The following is a 16803-nucleotide window of genomic DNA, read 5'->3' as shown; positions in this document are numbered from 1 at the left end:
ACATTCGCAGTTGACACTTTGTGTCATTTTATCCGAGCAGACGGGCGCCGCGAGGCGGACCGTCCGGGGCGACTCTCGGCCTGTGTTTTCGGAGCCGGCCGGGCATCACGCTCCCTCCTTGGATGGACAACATTCGTAGTTGACACTTTGTGTCATTTTATCCGAGCAGACGGGCGCCGCGAGGCGGACCGTCCGGGGCGACTCTCGGCCTGTGTTTAAGGAGCCGGCCGGGCATCACGCTCCTTCCTTGGATGGACAACATTCGCAGTTGACACTTTGTGTCATTTTGTTCGGCCTGTGTTTAAGGAGGCGGCCGTCCTCCACTCGGTCCGTGTTTAAGGAGCGACACTCGCGCTCCGGTTCGGCCTGTATTTAGGGAGGCGGCCGTCCTCCGCTTGGTCTGTGTTAAGGGCGACACTCGGTCCATGTTTGAGGAGCCTGGCCCTGACGCTCCTCTCCGGCCTGTGTTTAAGGAGGCGGCCGTCCTCCCCTTGGTCTGTGTTAAGGGCGACACTCGGTCCATGTTTGAGGAGCCTGGCCCTGACGCTCCTCTCCGGCCTGTGTTTAAGGAGGCGGCCGTCCTCCCCTTGGTCTGTGTTAAGGGCGACACTCGGTCCATGTTTGAGGAGCCTGGCCCTGACGCTCCTCTCCGGCCTGTGTTTAGGGAGGCGGCCGTCCTCCCCTTGGTCTGTGTTAAGGGCGACACTCTGTCCATGTTTGAGGAGCCTGGCCCTGACGCTCCTCTCCGGCCTGTGTTTAAGGAGGCGGCCGTCCTCCCCTTGGTCTGTGTTAAGGGCGACACTCGGTCCATGTTTGAGGAGCCTGGCCCTGACGCTCCTCTCCGGCCTGTGTTTAAGGAGGCGGCCGTCCTCCCCTTGGTCTGTGTTAAGGGCGACACTCGGTCCATGTTTGAGGAGCCTGGCCCTGACGCTCCTCTCCGGCCTGTGTTTAAGGAGGCGGCCGTCCTCCCCTTGGTCTGTGTTAAGGGCGACACTCGGTCCATGTTTGAGGAGCCTGGCCCTGACGCTCCTCTCCGGCCTGTGTTTAAGGAGGCGGCCGTCCTCCCCTTGGTCTGTGTTAAGGGCGACACTCGGTCCATGTTTGAGGAGCCTGGCCCTGACGCTCCTCTCCGGCCTGTGTTTAAGGAGGCGGCCGTCCTCCCCTTGGTCTGTGTTAAGGGCGACACTCGGTCCATGTTTGAGGAGCCTGGCCCTGACGCTCCTCTCCGGCCTGTGTTTAAGGAGGCGGCCGTCCTCCCCTTGGTCTGTGTTAAGGGCGACACTCGGTCCATGTTTGAGGAGCCTGGCCCTGACGCTCCTCTCCGGCCTGTGTTTAAGGAGGCGGCCGTCCTCCCCTTGGTCTGTGTTAAGGGCGACACTCGGTCCATGTTTGAGGAGCCTGGCCCTGACGCTCCTCTCCGGCCTGTGTTTAAGGAGGCGGCCGTCCTCCACTTCCTTCCATGCACCACCACATTCGCAGTTGACACTTTGCCATTTTTTCAGAGAGGTGACACTTAGTCGTTTTTTCGAAAGTTGACACTTAGTCGTTTTTTCGAAAGTTGACACTTTGCCGTTTTTTCAGAGAGGTGACACTTAGCCGTTTTTTCGAAAGTTGACACTTAGCCGTTTTTTCGAAAGTTGACACTTAGCCGTTTTTTCGAAAGTTGACACTTAGTCACTTTTTCGCCACAGTGACACCTCCAGCGCGTGCCACGGCGCTTTTCAGGTCTTCTATCCGACCTTGTGCTGTCGAGGACGCGGCGTGTCCGACGCCGTGGGGAGACCAGCACCATCTCCTCCATATTCGTAAACGGGGTGCTTTGGAAAACGGGGGGAAAGTCGATGAGTACACTGACTACTGGGACCATTTCATTGTACTCTGGCGCACCTGAAGACCAAAAAAGGTACTGCACCTTAGCCCGGGTACCTCACCCCCTGGTACCTCGAGGAGAACTTAGAAAAATTTCGACAAATTTTTGGTGAGCTCCAGGGAGAGAGGCTGATTTTTCGCTTTTTGAGGCCGACCGCCGAACCGGCGCGGGGCGGACTCACAAGCCCCGCAGAGCCGTGGGCACTTAGTCGTTTTTTCAGAGAGGCGACACTTAGTCGTTTTTTCAGAGGCGACACTTAGTCGTTTTTTCGAAAGTTGACACTTAGCCGTTTTTTCGAAAGTCGACACTTAGCCGTTTTTTTGGAAAGTTGACACTTAGTCGTTTTTTCGAAAGTTGACACTTAGTCGTTTTTTCGCCACAATTGGCTCTGAGCTCCAGGGGGAGAGCCTGGTTTTGCCTTATTTCAGGCCGGCTGGGGAACCGGCGCGGGTCGGATGCACGAGCCCGGCAGAGCCGTGGGCACTTAGAAAATTTTCGCCGATTAAGCTGGGACCTCCAGGCGGAGACCGGCATTCCTCGTCCTCGGGGTTCGACCCAGGAACCGGCGCTGGGCAGACGCCGTAGCCACGCAGAGCCGTGGGCACTTAGAAAATATTCGCCAAGTTGGCTCTGAGCTCCAGGCGGAGAGGCTGGTTTTGCCTTATTTCAGGCCGGCTGGGGAACCGGCGCGGGTCGGATGCACGAGCCCGCAGAGCCGTGGGCACTTTGCCATTTTCTCAGAGTCGACACTTAGTCGTTTTTTCAGAGAGGCGACACTCTGTCGTTTTTTCGAAAGTTGACACTTTGCCGTTTTTTCAGAGAGGCGACACTTAGCCGTTTTTTCAGAGATGTGACACTTAGCCGTTTTTTCAGAGATGTGACACTTAGCCGTTTTTTCAGAGATGTGACACTTTGCCGTTTTTTCGAAAGTTGACACTTAGCCGTTTTTTCGAAAGTCGACACTTAGCCGTTTTTTCAGAGATGTGACACTTTGCCGTTTTTTCGAAAGTTGACACTTAGCCGTTTTTTCGAAAGTTGACACTTAGTCGTTTTTTCAGAGATGTGACACTTAGAAACTTTTTGCCAAGTTGGCTGTGAGCTCCAGGAGGAGACCGTTATTTTTCGTCATTCGAGGCCGACTGCGGAACCGGCGCTGGGCGGACGCCAAAGCTCGGCAGGGCCGTGGGCACTTAGAAACTTTTTGCCAAGTTGGCTGTGAGCTCCAGGAGGAGACCGTTATTTTTCGTCATTCGAGGCCGACTGCGGAACCGGCGCTGGGCGGACGCCAAAGCTCGGCAGGGCCGTGGGCACTTAGAAACTTTTTTGCCAAGTTGGCTGTGAGCTCCAGGAGGAGACCGTTATTTTTCGTCATTCGAGGCCGACTGCGGAACCGGCGCTGGGCGGACGCCAAAGCTCGGCAGGGCCGTGGGCACTTAGAAACTTTTTGCCAAGTTGGCTGTGAGCTCCAGGAGGAGACCGTTATTTTTCGTCATTCGAGGCCGACTGCGGAACCGGCGCTGAGCGGACGCCAAAGTTCGGCAGGGCCGTGGGCACTTAGAAACTTTTTGCCAAGTTGGCTGTGAGCTCCAGGAGGAGACCGTTATTTTTCGTCATTCGAGGCCGACTGCGGAACCGGCGCTGAGCGGACGCCAAAGTTCGGCAGGGCCGTGGGCACTTAGAAACTTTTTGCCAAGTTGGCTGTGAGCTCCAGGAGGAGACCGTTATTTTTCGTCATTCGAGGCCGACTGCGGAACCGGCGCTGGGCGGACGCCAAAGCTCGGCAGGGCCGTGGGCACTTAGAAACTTTTTGCCAAGTTGGCTGTGAGCTCCAGGAGGAGACCGTCATTTTTCGTCATTCGAGGCCGACTGCGGCACCGGCGCTGAGCGGACGCCAAAGCTCGGCAGGGCCGTGGGCACTTAGAAACTTTTTGCCAAGTTGGCTGTGAGCTCCAGGAGGAGACCGTTATTTTTCGTCATTCGAGGCCGACTGCGGAACCGGCGCTGGGCGGACGCCAAAGCTCGGCAGGGCCGTGGGCACTTAGAAACTTTTTGCCAAGTTGGCTGTGAGCTCCAGGAGGAGACCGTCATTTTTCGTCATTCGAGGCCGACTGCGGCACCGGCGCTGAGCGGACGCCAAAGCTCGGCAGGGCCGTGGGCACTTTGCCACTTTTTCGCCACAATTGGCTGTGAGCTCCAGGAGGAGACCGTTATTTTTCGTCATTCTAGGCCGGTTGCAGAACCGGCGCGGCTCGGATGCACGAGCCCGCAGAGCCGTGGGCACTTAGAAAAATTTCAGAGAGGCGACACTTTGCCATTTTTTCAGAGAGGTGACACTTAGTCGTTTTTTCGAAAGTTGACACTTAGCCGTTTTTTCGAAAGTTGACACTTAGTCGTTTTTTCGAAAGTTGACACTTAGTCGTTTTTTCGCCAAAGTGCCCACCTCCAGCGCGTGCCACGGCGCTTTCCAGGTCTTCTATCCGACCTTGTGCTGTCGAGGACGGCGTGTCCGACGCCGTGGGGAGACCAGCACCATCTCCTCCATACTCGTAAACGAGGTGCTTTGGAAAACGGGGGGAAAGTCGATGAGTACACTGACTACTGGGACCATTTCATTGTACTCTGGCGCACCTGAAGACCAAAAAAGGTACTGCACCTTAGCCCGGGTACCTCACCCCCTGGTACCTCGAGGTGAGCTCCAGGGAGAGAGGCTGATTTTTTGCTTTTTGAGGCCGACCACCGAACCGGCGCGGGGCGGACTCACAAGCCCCGCAGAGCCGTGGGCACTTAGTCGTTTTTTCGAAAGTTGACACTTAGTCGTTTTTTTCGCCGATTTTGCTGGGACCTCCAGGCGAGGACCGGCGTTTTTCGTCTTCCGGGTCCGACCCGGGAACCAGCGCCGAGCGGACACATTCGCTCGCTAGTGCCGTTGGCACTTAGAAAATTTTTCGTTTGTCATGAGCTCCGGGCGGAGACCGGCGTTTTTCGTCTTCCGGGTCCGACCCGGGAACCAGCGCCGAGCGGACACATTCGCTCGCTAGTGCCGTTGGCACTTAGAAAATTTTTCGTGAACCAGCGCCGAGCGGACACATTCGCTCGCTAGTGCCGTTGGGCACTTAGAAAATTTTTCGTTTGTCATGAGCTCCGGGCGGAGACCGGCGTTTTTCGTCTTCCGGGTCCGACCCGGGAACCAGCGCCGAGCGGACACATTCGCTCGCAAGTGCCGTTGGCACTTAGAAAATTTTTCGTTTGTCATGAGCTCCGGGCGGAGAGCGGCGTTTTTCGTCTTCCGGGTTCCGACCCGGGAACCAGCGCCGAGCGGACACATTCGCTCGCTAGTGCCGTTGGCACTTAGAAAATTTTTCGTTTGTCATGAGCTCCGGGCGGAGACCGGCGTTTTTTCGTGCTGTCCGGGTTCGACCCGGGAACCAGCGCCGAGCGGACACATTCGCTCGCTAGTGCCGTTGGCACTTAGAAAATTTTTCGTTTGTCATGAGCTCCGGGCGGAGAGCGGCGTTTTTGCTCTTCCGGGTTCGACCCGGGAACCAGCGCCGAGCGGACACATTCGCTCGCTAGTGCCGTTGGCACTTAGAAAATTTTTCGTTTGTCATGAGCTCCGGGCGGAGAGCGGCGTTTTTCGTCTTCCGGGTTCGACCCGGGAACCAGCGCCGAGCGGACAACATTCGCTCGCTAGTGCCGTTGGCACTTAGAAAATTTTTTCGTTTGTCATGAGCTCCGGGCGGGAGAGCGGCGTTTTTCGTCTTCCCGGGTTCGACCCGGGAACCAGCGCCGAGCGGGACACATTCGCTCGCTAGTGCCGTTGGCGACTTAGAAAATTTTTCGTTTGTCATGAGCTCCGGGCGGAGAGCGGCGTTTTTTCGTCTTCCGGGTTCGACCCGGGAACCAGCGCCGAGCGGACACATTCGCTCGCTAGTGCCGTTGGCACTTAGAAAATTTTTTCGTTTGTCATGAGCTCCGGGCGGAGAGCGGCGTTTTTCGTCTTCCGGGTTCGACCCGGGAACCAGCGCCGAGCGGGACACATTCGCTCGCTAGTGCCGTTGGCACTTAGAAAATTTTTCGTTTGTCATGAGCTCCGGGCGGAGAGCGGCGTTTTTCGTCTTCCGGGTTCGACCCGGGGAACCAGCGCCGAGCGGACACATTCGCTCGCTTAGTGCCGTTGGCACTTAGAAAATTTTTCGTTTGGTCATGAGTTCCGGGCGGAGACCGGCATTTTTCGTCATTCGAGGCCGACGGGGGAACCAGCCGGAGCGGACACGTTTGCTCGCCGGAGCGGACACGTTTGCTCGGAAGAGCCGTTGGCACTTAGAAAAAATTCCGTGTCTCGTGAGCTCCAGGGGGGACAGGCCTGGTTTTATTCATCCGTAGCCGACATGGGAAACCAGCGCGGAGCGGATTGGTGTTGCGCTGCCATATAACCTCATCTCTCTCAGGAGTCCCCCCCTTATACGTGCCGATGGTGTTTTGGAAAACGGGGGGTAACTGGATGAGTACACTGACTAGGGGGGACCAGTACACTAGCGAGTGGGACCAGTACACTGACTAGTGGGACCAACACACTATGAGCGCCTGGTACCTAAAATGGAAGTATAGAGGGCCGAATTTCGGGCAAGATCACGCCGGGTTAGGCTTCCAGGACCTCGGCGAAGCAATTTTAACGGGTTGCCCCGGTTCTTTTTTGAACCAGCCCGGTTCTTTTTTTTATCCAGCCCGGTTCTTTTTACACTTCCAGCTGGAGCTCGGGAGCGGCTTTTTGCACAAGATCACGCCGTGTTAGGCTTCCAGGACCTCGGCTAAGCAATTTTAACGGGTCGCCCGGTTCTTTTTTGATCCAGCCCGGTTCTTTTTTTATCCAGCCCGGTTCTTTTTACACTTCCAGCTGGAGCTCGGGAGCGGCTTTTTTGCACAAGATCACGCCGTGTTAGGCTTCCAGGACCTCGGCTAAGCAATTTTAACGGGTCGCCCGGTTCTTTTTTGATCCAGCCCGGTTCTTTTTTTTATCCAGCCCGGTTCTTTTTACACTTCCAGCTGGAGCTCGGGAGCGGCTTTTTTGCACAAGATCACGCCGTGTTAGGCTTCCAGGACCTCGGCGAAGCAATTTTAACGGGTCGCCCGGTTCTTTTTTGATCCAGCCCGGTTCTTTTTTTTATCCAGCCCGGTTCTTTTTACACTTCCAGCTGGAGCTCGGGAGCGGCTTTTTGCACAAGATCACGCCGGGTTAGGCTTCCAGGACCTCGGCTAAGCAATTTTAACGGGTCCGCCCGGTTTCTTTTTTGATCCAGCCCGGTTCTTTTTTTATCCAGCCCGGTTCTTTTTTACACTTCCAGCTGGAGCTCGGGAGCGGCTTTTTGCACAAGATCACGCCGTGTTAGGCTTCCAGGACCTCGGCTAAGCAATTTTAACGGGTCGCCCGGTTCTTTTTTGATCCAGCCCGGGTTCTTTTTTTTATCCAGCCTGGTTCTTTTTTACACTTCCAGCTGGAGCTCGGGAGCGGCTTTTTGCACAAGAACACGCCGTGTTAGGCTTCCAGGACCTCGGCTAAGCAATTTTAACGGGTCGCCCGGTTCTTTTTTGATCCAGCCCGGTTCTTTTTTTTATCCAGCCTGGTTCTTTTTACACTTCCAGCTGGAGCTCGGGAGCGGCTTTTTTGCACAAGAACACGCCGTGTTAGGCTTCCAGGACCTCGGCTAAGCAATTTTTAACGGGTCGCCCGGTTCTTTTTTTTATCCAGCCCGGTTCTTTTTTTATCCAGCCTGGTTCTTTTTACACTTCCAGCTGGAGCTCGGGAGCGGCTTTTTGCACAAGATCACGCCGTGTTAGGCTTCCAGGACCTCGGCTAAGCAATTTTAACGGGTCGCCCGGTTCTTTTTTGATCCAGCCCGGTTCTTTTTTTTATCCAGCCTGGTTCTTTTTACACTTCCAGCTGGAGCTCGGGAGCGGCTTTTTGCACAAGATCACGCCGTGTTAGGCTTCCAGGACCTCGGCTAAGCAATTTTTAACGGGTCGCCCGGTTCTTTTTTGATCCAGCCCCGGTTCTTTTTTTTATCCAGCCTGGTTCTTTTTACACTTCCAGCTGGAGCTCGGGAGCGGCTTTTTGCACAAGATCACGCCGTGTTAGGCTTCCAGGACCTCGGCTAAGCAATTTTAACGGGTCGCCCGGTTCTTTTTTGATCCAGCCCGGTTCTTTTTTTTTATCCAGCCTGGTTCTTTTTACACTTCCAGCTGGAGCTCGGGAGCGGCTTTTTGCACAAGAACACGCCGTGTTAGGCTTCCAGGACCTCGGCTAAGCAATTTTAACGGGTCGCCCGGTTCTTTTTTTGATCCAGCCCGGTTCTTTTTTTTATCCAGCCTGGTTCTTTTTACACTTCCAGCTGGAGCTCGGGAGCGGCTTTTTGCACAAGATCACGCCGTGTTAGGCTTCCAGGACCTCGGCTAAGCAATTTTAACGGGTCGCCCGGTTCTTTTTTTTTATCCAGCCCGGTTCTTTTTTTTTTATCCAGCCTGGTTCTTTTTACACTTCCAGCTGGAGCTCGGGAGCGGCTTTTTGCACAAGAACACGCCGTGTTAGGCTTCCAGGACCTCGGCTAAGCAATTTTAACGGGTCGCCCGGTTCTTTTTTGATCCAGCCCGGTTCTTTTTTTTATCCAGCCTGGTTCTTTTTACACTTCCAGCTGGAGCTCGGGAGCGGCTTTTTGCACAAGATCACGCCGTGTTAGGCTTCCAGGACCTCGGGCTAAGCAATTTTAACGGGTCGCCCGGTTCTTTTTTGATCCAGGCCCGGTTCTTTGTTTTTTTATCCAGCCCGGTTCTTTTCACACTTCCAGCTGGAGCTCGGCAGCGGCTATTTGCACAAGATCACGCCGGGTTAGGCTTCCAGGGACCTCGGCTAAGCAATTTTAACGGGTCGCCCGGTTCTTTTTTGATCCAGCCCGGTTCTTTTTTTTATCCAGCCCGGTTCTTTTCACACTTCCAGCTGGAGCTCGGGAGCGGCTTTTTGCACAAGATCACGCCGTGTTAGGCTTCCAGGACCTCGGCTAAGCAATTTTAACGGGTCGCCCGGTTCTTTTTTGATCCAGCCCGGTTCTTTTTTTTTATCCAGCCTGGTTCTTTTTACACTTCCAGCTGGAGCTCGGGAGCGGCTTTTTTGCACAAGAACACGCCGTGTTAGGCTTCCAGGACCTCGGCTAAGCAATTTTAACGGGCCGCCCGGTTCTTTTTTTGATCCAGCCCGGTTCTTTTTACACTTCCAGCTGGAGCTCAGCAGCGGCTTTTTGCACAAGATCACGCCGGGTTAGGCTTCCAGGACCTCGGCTAAGCACTTGTAACGGGCCCTGGTCCACCCCTGCCAGCGCATTTCAAAACTTGGCATTAATTTCGACCTAAGAGGACGAAGTCTGATTTTTTTCTACCACTTGGGCGGCCTTTTTGCACCCAGAACACCCGCACCGGCACCATAAATTCGAAGGGTGCCGAGTGCGTCGGCGCAGATTCTGCGACGGAGTGACACTTCCCTCTTGTGGACATTCGGCGGTAGGTGAAATGCGCACTCGGTCTTCTCTTTTCTTTTCCTTCCAGTGAAACTTTGGCAAACATTCTGCGAGCTGCTGGCTTCCAGAACCTCGGCCAAGCAGGTGGAGGATTTTTTTCCACTTCCAGCTGGAGGTGAGGAGGGACTTTTTGGGCAAGATCACGCCGACTTAGCAAGCAAGGTGGAAGTGCCAGCATGCAGTGGCTGGAAGTGTGGATGTGGGAGCTCCAGCACCCTCCCTGCCTATGGAAGTGTGGAGCTCCAGCACCCTCCCTGCCTATGGAAGTGTGGAGCTCCAGCACCCTCCCTGCCTATGGAAGTGTGGAGCTCCAGCACCCTCCCTGCCTATGGAAGTGTGGAGCTCCAGCACCCTCCCTGCCTATGGAAGTGTGGAGCTCCAGCACCCTCCCTGCCTATGGAAGTGTGGAGCTCCAGCACCCTCCCTGCCTATGGAAGTGTGGAGCTCCAGCACCCTCCCTGCCTATGGAAGTGTGGAGCTCCAGCACCCTCCCTGCCTATGGAAGTGTGGAGCTCCAGCACCCTCCCTGCCTATGGAAGTGTGGAGCTCCCAGCACCCTCCCTGCCTATGGAAGTGTGGAGCTCCAGCACCCTCCCTGCCTATGGAAGTGTGGAGCTCCAGCACCCTCCCTGCCTATGGAAGTGTGGAGCTCCAGCACCCTCCCTGCCTATGGAAGTGTGGAGCTCCAGCACCCTCCCTGCCTATGGAAGTGTGGAGCTCCAGCACCCTCCCTGCCTATGGAAGTGTGGAGCTCCAGCACCCTCCCTGCCTATGGAAGTGTGGAGCTCCAGCACCCTCCCTGGCCCTATGGAAGTGTGGAGCTCCAGCACCCTCCCTGCCTATGGAAGTGTGGAGCCCTCCCCCAGGCCACCCTGCCTATGGAAGTGTGGAGCTCCAGCACCCTCCCTGCCTATGGAAGTGTGGAGCTCCAGCACCCTCCCTGCCTATGGAAGTGTGGAGCTCCAGCACCCTCCCTGCCTATGGAAGTGTGGAGCTCCAGCACCCTCCCTGCCTATGGAAGTGTGGAGCTCCAGCACCCTCCCTGCCTATGGAAGTGTGGAGCTCCAGCACCCTCCCTGCCTATGGAAGTGTGGAGCTCCAGCACCCTCCCTGCCTATGGAAGTGTGGAGCTCCAGCACCCTCCCTGCCTATGGAAGTGTGGAGCTCCAGCACCCTCCCTGCCTATGGAAGTGTGGAGCTCCAGCACCCTCCCTGCCTATGGAAGTGTGGAGCTCCAGCACCCTCCCTGCCTATGGAAGTGTGGAGCTCCAGCACCCTCCCTGCCTATGGAAGTGTGGAGCTCCAGCACCCTCCCTGCCTATGGAAGTGTGGAGCTCCAGCACCCTCCCTGCCTATGGAAGTGTGGAGCTCCAGCACCCTCCCTGCCTATGGAAGTGTGGAGCTCCAGCACCCTCCCTGCCTATGGAAGTGTGGAGCTCCAGCACCCTCCCTGCCTATGGAAGTGTGGAGCTCCAGCACCCTCCCTGCCTATGGAAGTGTGGAGCTCCAGCACCCTCCCTGCCTATGGAAGTGTGGAGCTCCAGCACCCTCCCTGCCTATGGAAGTGTGGAGCTCCAGCACCCTCCCTGCCTATGGAAGTGTGGAGCTCCAGCACCCTCCCTGCCTATGGAAGTGTGGAGCTCCAGCACCCTCCCTGCCTATGGAAGTGTGGAGCTCCAGCACCCTCCCTGCCTATGGAAGTGTGGAGCTCCAGCACCCTCCCTGCCTATGGAAGTGTGGAGCTCCAGCACCCTCCCTGCCTATGGAAGTGTGGAGCTCCAGCACCCTCCCTGCCTATGGAAGTGTGGAGCTCCAGCACCCTCCCTGCCTATGGAAGTGTGGAGCTCCAGCACCCTCCCTGCCTATGGAAGTGTGGAGCTCCAGCACCCTCCCTGCCTATGGAAGTGTGGAGCTCCAGCACCCTCCCTGCCTATGGAAGTGTGGAGCTCCAGCACCCTCCCTGCCTATGGAAGTGTGGAGCTCCAGCACCCTCCCTGCCTATGGAAGTGTGGAGCTCCAGCACCCTCCCTGCCTATGGAAGTGTGGAGCTCCAGCACCCTCCCTGCCTATGGAAGTGTGGAGCTCCAGCACCCTCCCTGCCTATGGAAGTGTGGAGCTCCAGCACCCTCCCTGCCTATGGAAGTGTGGAGCTCCAGCACCCTCCCTGCCTATGGAAGTGTGGAGCTCCAGCACCCTCCCTGCCTATGGAAGTGTGGAGCTCCAGCACCCTCCCTGCCTATGGAAGTGTGGAGCTCCAGCACCCTCCCTGCCTATGGAAGTGTGGAGCTCCAGCACCCTCCCTGCCTATGGAAGTGTGGAGCTCCAGCACCCTCCCTGCCTATGGAAGTGTGGAGCTCCAGCACCCTCCCTGCCTATGGAAGTGTGGAGCTCCAGCACCCTCCCTGCCTATGGAAGTGTGGAGCTCCAGCACCCTCCCTGCCTATGGAAGTGTGGAGCTCCAGCACCCTCCCTGCCTATGGAAGTGTGGAGCTCCAGCACCCTCCCTGCCTATGGAAGTGTGGAGCTCCAGCACCCTCCCTGCCTATGGAAGTGTGGAGCTCCAGCACCCTCCCTGCCTATGGAAGTGTGGAGCTCCAGCACCCTCCCTGCCTATGGAAGTGTGGAGCTCCAGCACCCTCCCTGCCTATGGAAGTGTGGAGCTCCAGCACCCTCCGTGCCTATGGAAGAGCCACCTCCGCGGGCATGCTGCTCAACCACGCCGGCCCAGAGTTCCAGCCGCTCGGCTACACTCTCTCACAAGCCCCGCCTGGAGCTCCCCAGCCCGCCCCTGGTACCTCAACTACCGAGGCCAGCCGCTCGACCAGGCCGGCCCAGAGTTCCAGCCGCTCGGATAAGCTCTGTCACTCTCCCGCTAAGCAGCCACCGGTAACGGGGAAATGTCGCCGCCTTGTGGACACGCCGTTGTAAATGAATGGGCTTTCGCACTTAGTGCAATTTTCGCCAGCTCCGTGGCTGCAAGTATGGAGCTATGGAGCTATGGAGCCACCAGACAGGCTGGAGCTCTGGAGCTATGGAAGTATGGAGCTCTGGAGCTATGGAGCTATGGAGCTATGGAGCTCTGGGGCTATGGAGCTATGGAGCTATGGAGCTCTGGAGCTCTGGTGCTATGGAGCTCTGGAGCTCTGGTGCTATGGAGCTATGGAGCTATGGAGCTATGGAGCTATGGAGCTATGGAAGTCTGGAGCTATGGAAGTATGGAGCTATGGAAGTATGGAGCTATGGAGCTATGGAGCTATGGAGCCACCAGCCAGCACCCTCCGTGGCTCAACCACGCCGGCCCAGAGTTCCAGCCGCTCGGCTTCACTCTCTCACAAGCCCCGCCTGGAGCTCCCCAGCCCGCCCCTGGTACCTCAACTACCGAGGCCAGCCGCTCGACCAGGCCGGCCCAGAGTTCCAGCCGCTCGGCTTCACTCTCTCACAAGACCCGCCTGGAGCTCCCCGGCCCACCCCTGGTACCTCAACTACCGAGGCCAGCCGTTCGACCACGCCGGCGCAGAGTTCCAGCCGCTCGGATAAGCTCTGTCACTCTCCTGCCGCGCAGCCACCGGTAACGGGGAAATGTCGCCGCCTTGTGGACACGCCCTTGTAAATGAATGGGCTTTCGCACTTAGTGCAATTTTCGCCAACTCTCTGACTGGAGCTATGGAAGTATGGAGCTATGGAGCCACCAGCCACCCAGGCTGGAGCTATGGAGCTCTGGTGCTATGGAGCTCTGGTGCTATGGAGCTATGGAGCTCTGGAGCTCTGGTGCTATGGAGCTATGGAGCTCTGGAAGTATGGAGCTATGGAGCTCTGGAGGTATGGAGCTATGGAGCCCTGGAGCCCTGGAGCTATGGAGCCCTGGAGCTATGGAGCCCTGGAGCCCTGGAGCTATGGAGCCCTGGAGCTATGGAGCTATGGAGCTCTGGTGCTATGGAGCTATGGAGCTCTGGTGCTATGGAGCTATGGAGCTCTGGTGCTATGGAGCTATGGAGCTCTGGTGCTATGGAGCTATGGAGCTCTGGTGCTATGGAGCTATGGAGCTGGTGCTATGGAGCTATGGAGCTCTGGTGCTATGGAGCTATGGAGCTCTGGTGCTATGGAGCTCTGGTGCTATGGAGCTATGGAGCTCTGGTGCTATGGAGCTATGGAGCTCTGGTGCTATGGAGCTATGGAGCTCTGGTGCTATGGAGCTCTGGTGCTATGGAGCTATGGAGCTCTGGTGCTATGGAGCTCTGGAGCTCTGGAGGTATGGAGCTATGGAGGTATGGAGCCACCAGCCAGCACCCTCCGTGGCTGGATCAATGGAAGTGTTTAGGTACCAGGCGGCCAAAGTGCCGAGGCCTCACGCTCGACCACGCCGGCGCAGAGTTCCAGCCGCTCGGATGAGCTCTGTCACTCTCCCGCCGCGCAGCCACCGGTAACGGGGAAATGTCGCCGCCTTGTGGACACGCCGTTGTAAATGAATGGGCTTTCGCACTTAGTGCAATTTTCGCCAACTCTCTGACTTAGAGCTATGGAAGTATGGAGCTATGGAGCCACCAGCCACCCAGGCTGGAGCTATGGAGCTCTGGAGCTCTGGTGCTATGGAGCTCTGGAGGTATGGAGCTATGGAGCTATGGAGCTATGGAGCTATGGAGCCCTGGAGCTCTGGAGGTATGGAGCTATGGTGCTATGGAGCTCTGAAGCCATGGAGCTCTGGTGCTATGGAGCTCTGGAGCTCTGGAGGTATGGAGCTCTGGAGGTATGGAGCTATGGAGCCCTGGAGCCCTGGAGCTATGGAGCCCTGGAGCTATGGAGCCCTGGAGCCCTGGAGCTATGGAGCCCTGGAGCTATGGAGCCCTGGAGCCCTGGAGCTATGGAGCCCTGGAGCTATGGAGCTATGGAGCCCTGGAGCTATGGAGCTATGGAGCTATGGAGCTCTGGTGCTATGGAGCTATGGAGCTCTGGTGCTATGGAGCTATGGAGCTCTGGTGCTATGGAGCTATGGAGCTCTGGTGCTATGGAGCTATGGAGCTCTGGTGCTATGGAGCTCTGGTGCTATGGAGCTATGGAGCTCTGGTGCTATGGAGCTATGGAGCTCTGGTGCTATGGAGCTATGGAGCTCTGGTGCTATGGAGCTATGGAGCTCTGGAGGTATGGAGCTATGGAGGTATGGAGCCACCAGCCAGCACCCTCCGAGGCTGGATCAATGGAAGTGTTTTAGGTACCAGGCAGCCAAAGGGCCGAGGCCTCACTCTCGACCACGCCGGCGCAGAGTTCCAGCCGCTCGGATAAGCTCTGTCACTCACCCGCCGCGCAGCCACCGGTAACGGGGAAATGTCGCCGCCTTGTGGACACGCCGTTGTAAATGAATGGGCTTTCGCACTTAGTGCAATTTTCGCCAGCTCCGTGGCTGCAAGTATGGAGCTATGGAGCCACCAGCCAGCCAGGCTGGAGCTATGGAAGTATGGAGCCATGGAGCTCCGGAGCTATGGAAGTATGGAGCTATGGAGCTATGGAGCTCTGGAGCTCTGGAGCTCTGGAGCTATGGAGCTATGGAGCCCTGGAGCTATGGAGCTATGGAGCCCTGGTGCTATGGAGCTATGGAGCTCTGGTGCTATGGAGCTATGGAGCTCTGGTGCTATGGAGCTATGGAGCTCTGGTGCTATGGAGCTATGGAGCTCTGGTGCTATGGAGCTATGGAGCTCTGGTGCTATGGAGCTATGGAGCTCTGGTGCTATGGAGCTATGGAGCTCTGGTGCTATGGAGCTCTGGAGCTCTGGTGCTATGGAGCTCTGGAGCTCTGGTGCTATGGAGCTATGGAGCTCTGGTGCTATGGAGCTATGGAGCTCTGGTGCTATGGAGCTATGGAGCTCTGGAGGTATGGAGCTATGGAGGTATGGAGCCACCAGCCAGCACCCTCCGTGGCTGGATCAATGGAAGTGTTTAGGTACCAGGCGGCCAAAGTGCCGAGGCCTCACGCTCGACCACGCCGGCGCAGAGTTCCAGCCGCTCGGATGAGCTCTGTCACTCTCCCGCCGCGCAGCCACCGGTAACGGGGAAATGTCGCCGCCTTGTGGACACGCCGTTGTAAATGAATGGGCTTTCGCACTTAGTGCAATTTTCGCCAACTCTCTGACTTAGAGCTATGGAAGTATGGAGCTATGGAGCCACCAGCCACCCAGGCTGGAGCTATGGAGCTCTGGAGCTATGGAGCTCTGGTGCTATGGAGCTATGGAGCTCTGGTGCTATGGAGCTATGGAGCTCTGGTGCTATGGAGCTATGGAGCTCTGGTGCTATGGAGCTATGTAGCTCTGGTGCTATGGAGCTATGGAGCTCTGGTGCTATGGAGCTATGGAGCTCTGGTGCTATGGAGCTATGGAGCTCTGGTGCTATGGAGCTATGGAGCTCTGGTGCTATGGAGCTATGGAGCTATGGAGCCACCAGCCAGCACCCTCCGTGGCTGGATCAATGGAAGTGTTTTAGGTACCAGGCAGCCAAAGGGCCGGGGCCTCACGCTCGACCACGCCGGCGCAGAGTTCCAGCCGCTCGGATAAGCTCTGTCACTCACCCGCCACGCAGCCACCGGTAACGGGGAAATGTCGCCGCCTGGCGGACACGCCGTTGTAAATGAATGGGCTTTCGCACTTAGTGCAATTTTCGCCAACTCTCTGACTGGAGCTATGGAAGTATGGAGCTATGGAGCCACCAGCCACCCAGGCTGGAGCTATGGAGCTCTGGAGGTATGGAGCTATGGAGCCCTGGAGCTATGGAGCTATGGAGCCCTGGAGCTATGGAGCCCTGGAGCTATGGAGCTATGGAGCCCTGGTGCTATGGAGCTATGGAGCTCTGGTGCTATGGAGCTCTGGTGCTATGGAGCTATGGAGCTCTGGTGCTATGGAGCTATGGAGCTCTGGTGCTATGGAGCTATGGAGCTCTGGTGCTATGGAGCTATGGAGCTCTGGTGCTATGGAGCCACCAGCCAGCACCCTCCGTGGCTGGATCAATGGAAGTGTTTGGCTGCCTGGTACCTAAAAGGGCCGGGGCCTCACGCTCGACCACGCCGGCGCAGAGTTCCAGCCGCTCGGATAAGCTCTGTCACTCACCCGCCGCGCAGCCACCGGTAACGGGGAAATGTCGCCGCCTGGCGGACACGCCGTTGTAAATGAATGGGCTTTCGCACTTAGTGCAATTTTAGCCAACTCCGTGGCTGCAAGTATGGAAGTATGGAGCTATGGAGCCACCAGCCAGCACCCTCCGCGGCTGGAGCTATGGAAGTATGGAGCTATGGAGCTATGGAGCTATGGAAGTATGGAGCTATGGAGCTCTGGAGGTATGGAGCTATGGAGCCCTGGAGCCCTGGAGCTATGGAGCCCTGGAGCTATGGAG

This window comes from Syngnathus leptorhynchus, unplaced genomic scaffold (genome assembly GCF_054491065.1).
Source record: "Syngnathus leptorhynchus isolate UIUO unplaced genomic scaffold, UIUO_Slep HiC_scaffold_76, whole genome shotgun sequence".
Lineage (NCBI taxonomy): Eukaryota > Metazoa > Chordata > Actinopteri > Syngnathiformes > Syngnathidae > Syngnathus > Syngnathus leptorhynchus.
Note: the sequence above shows the minus strand (reverse complement) of the source record.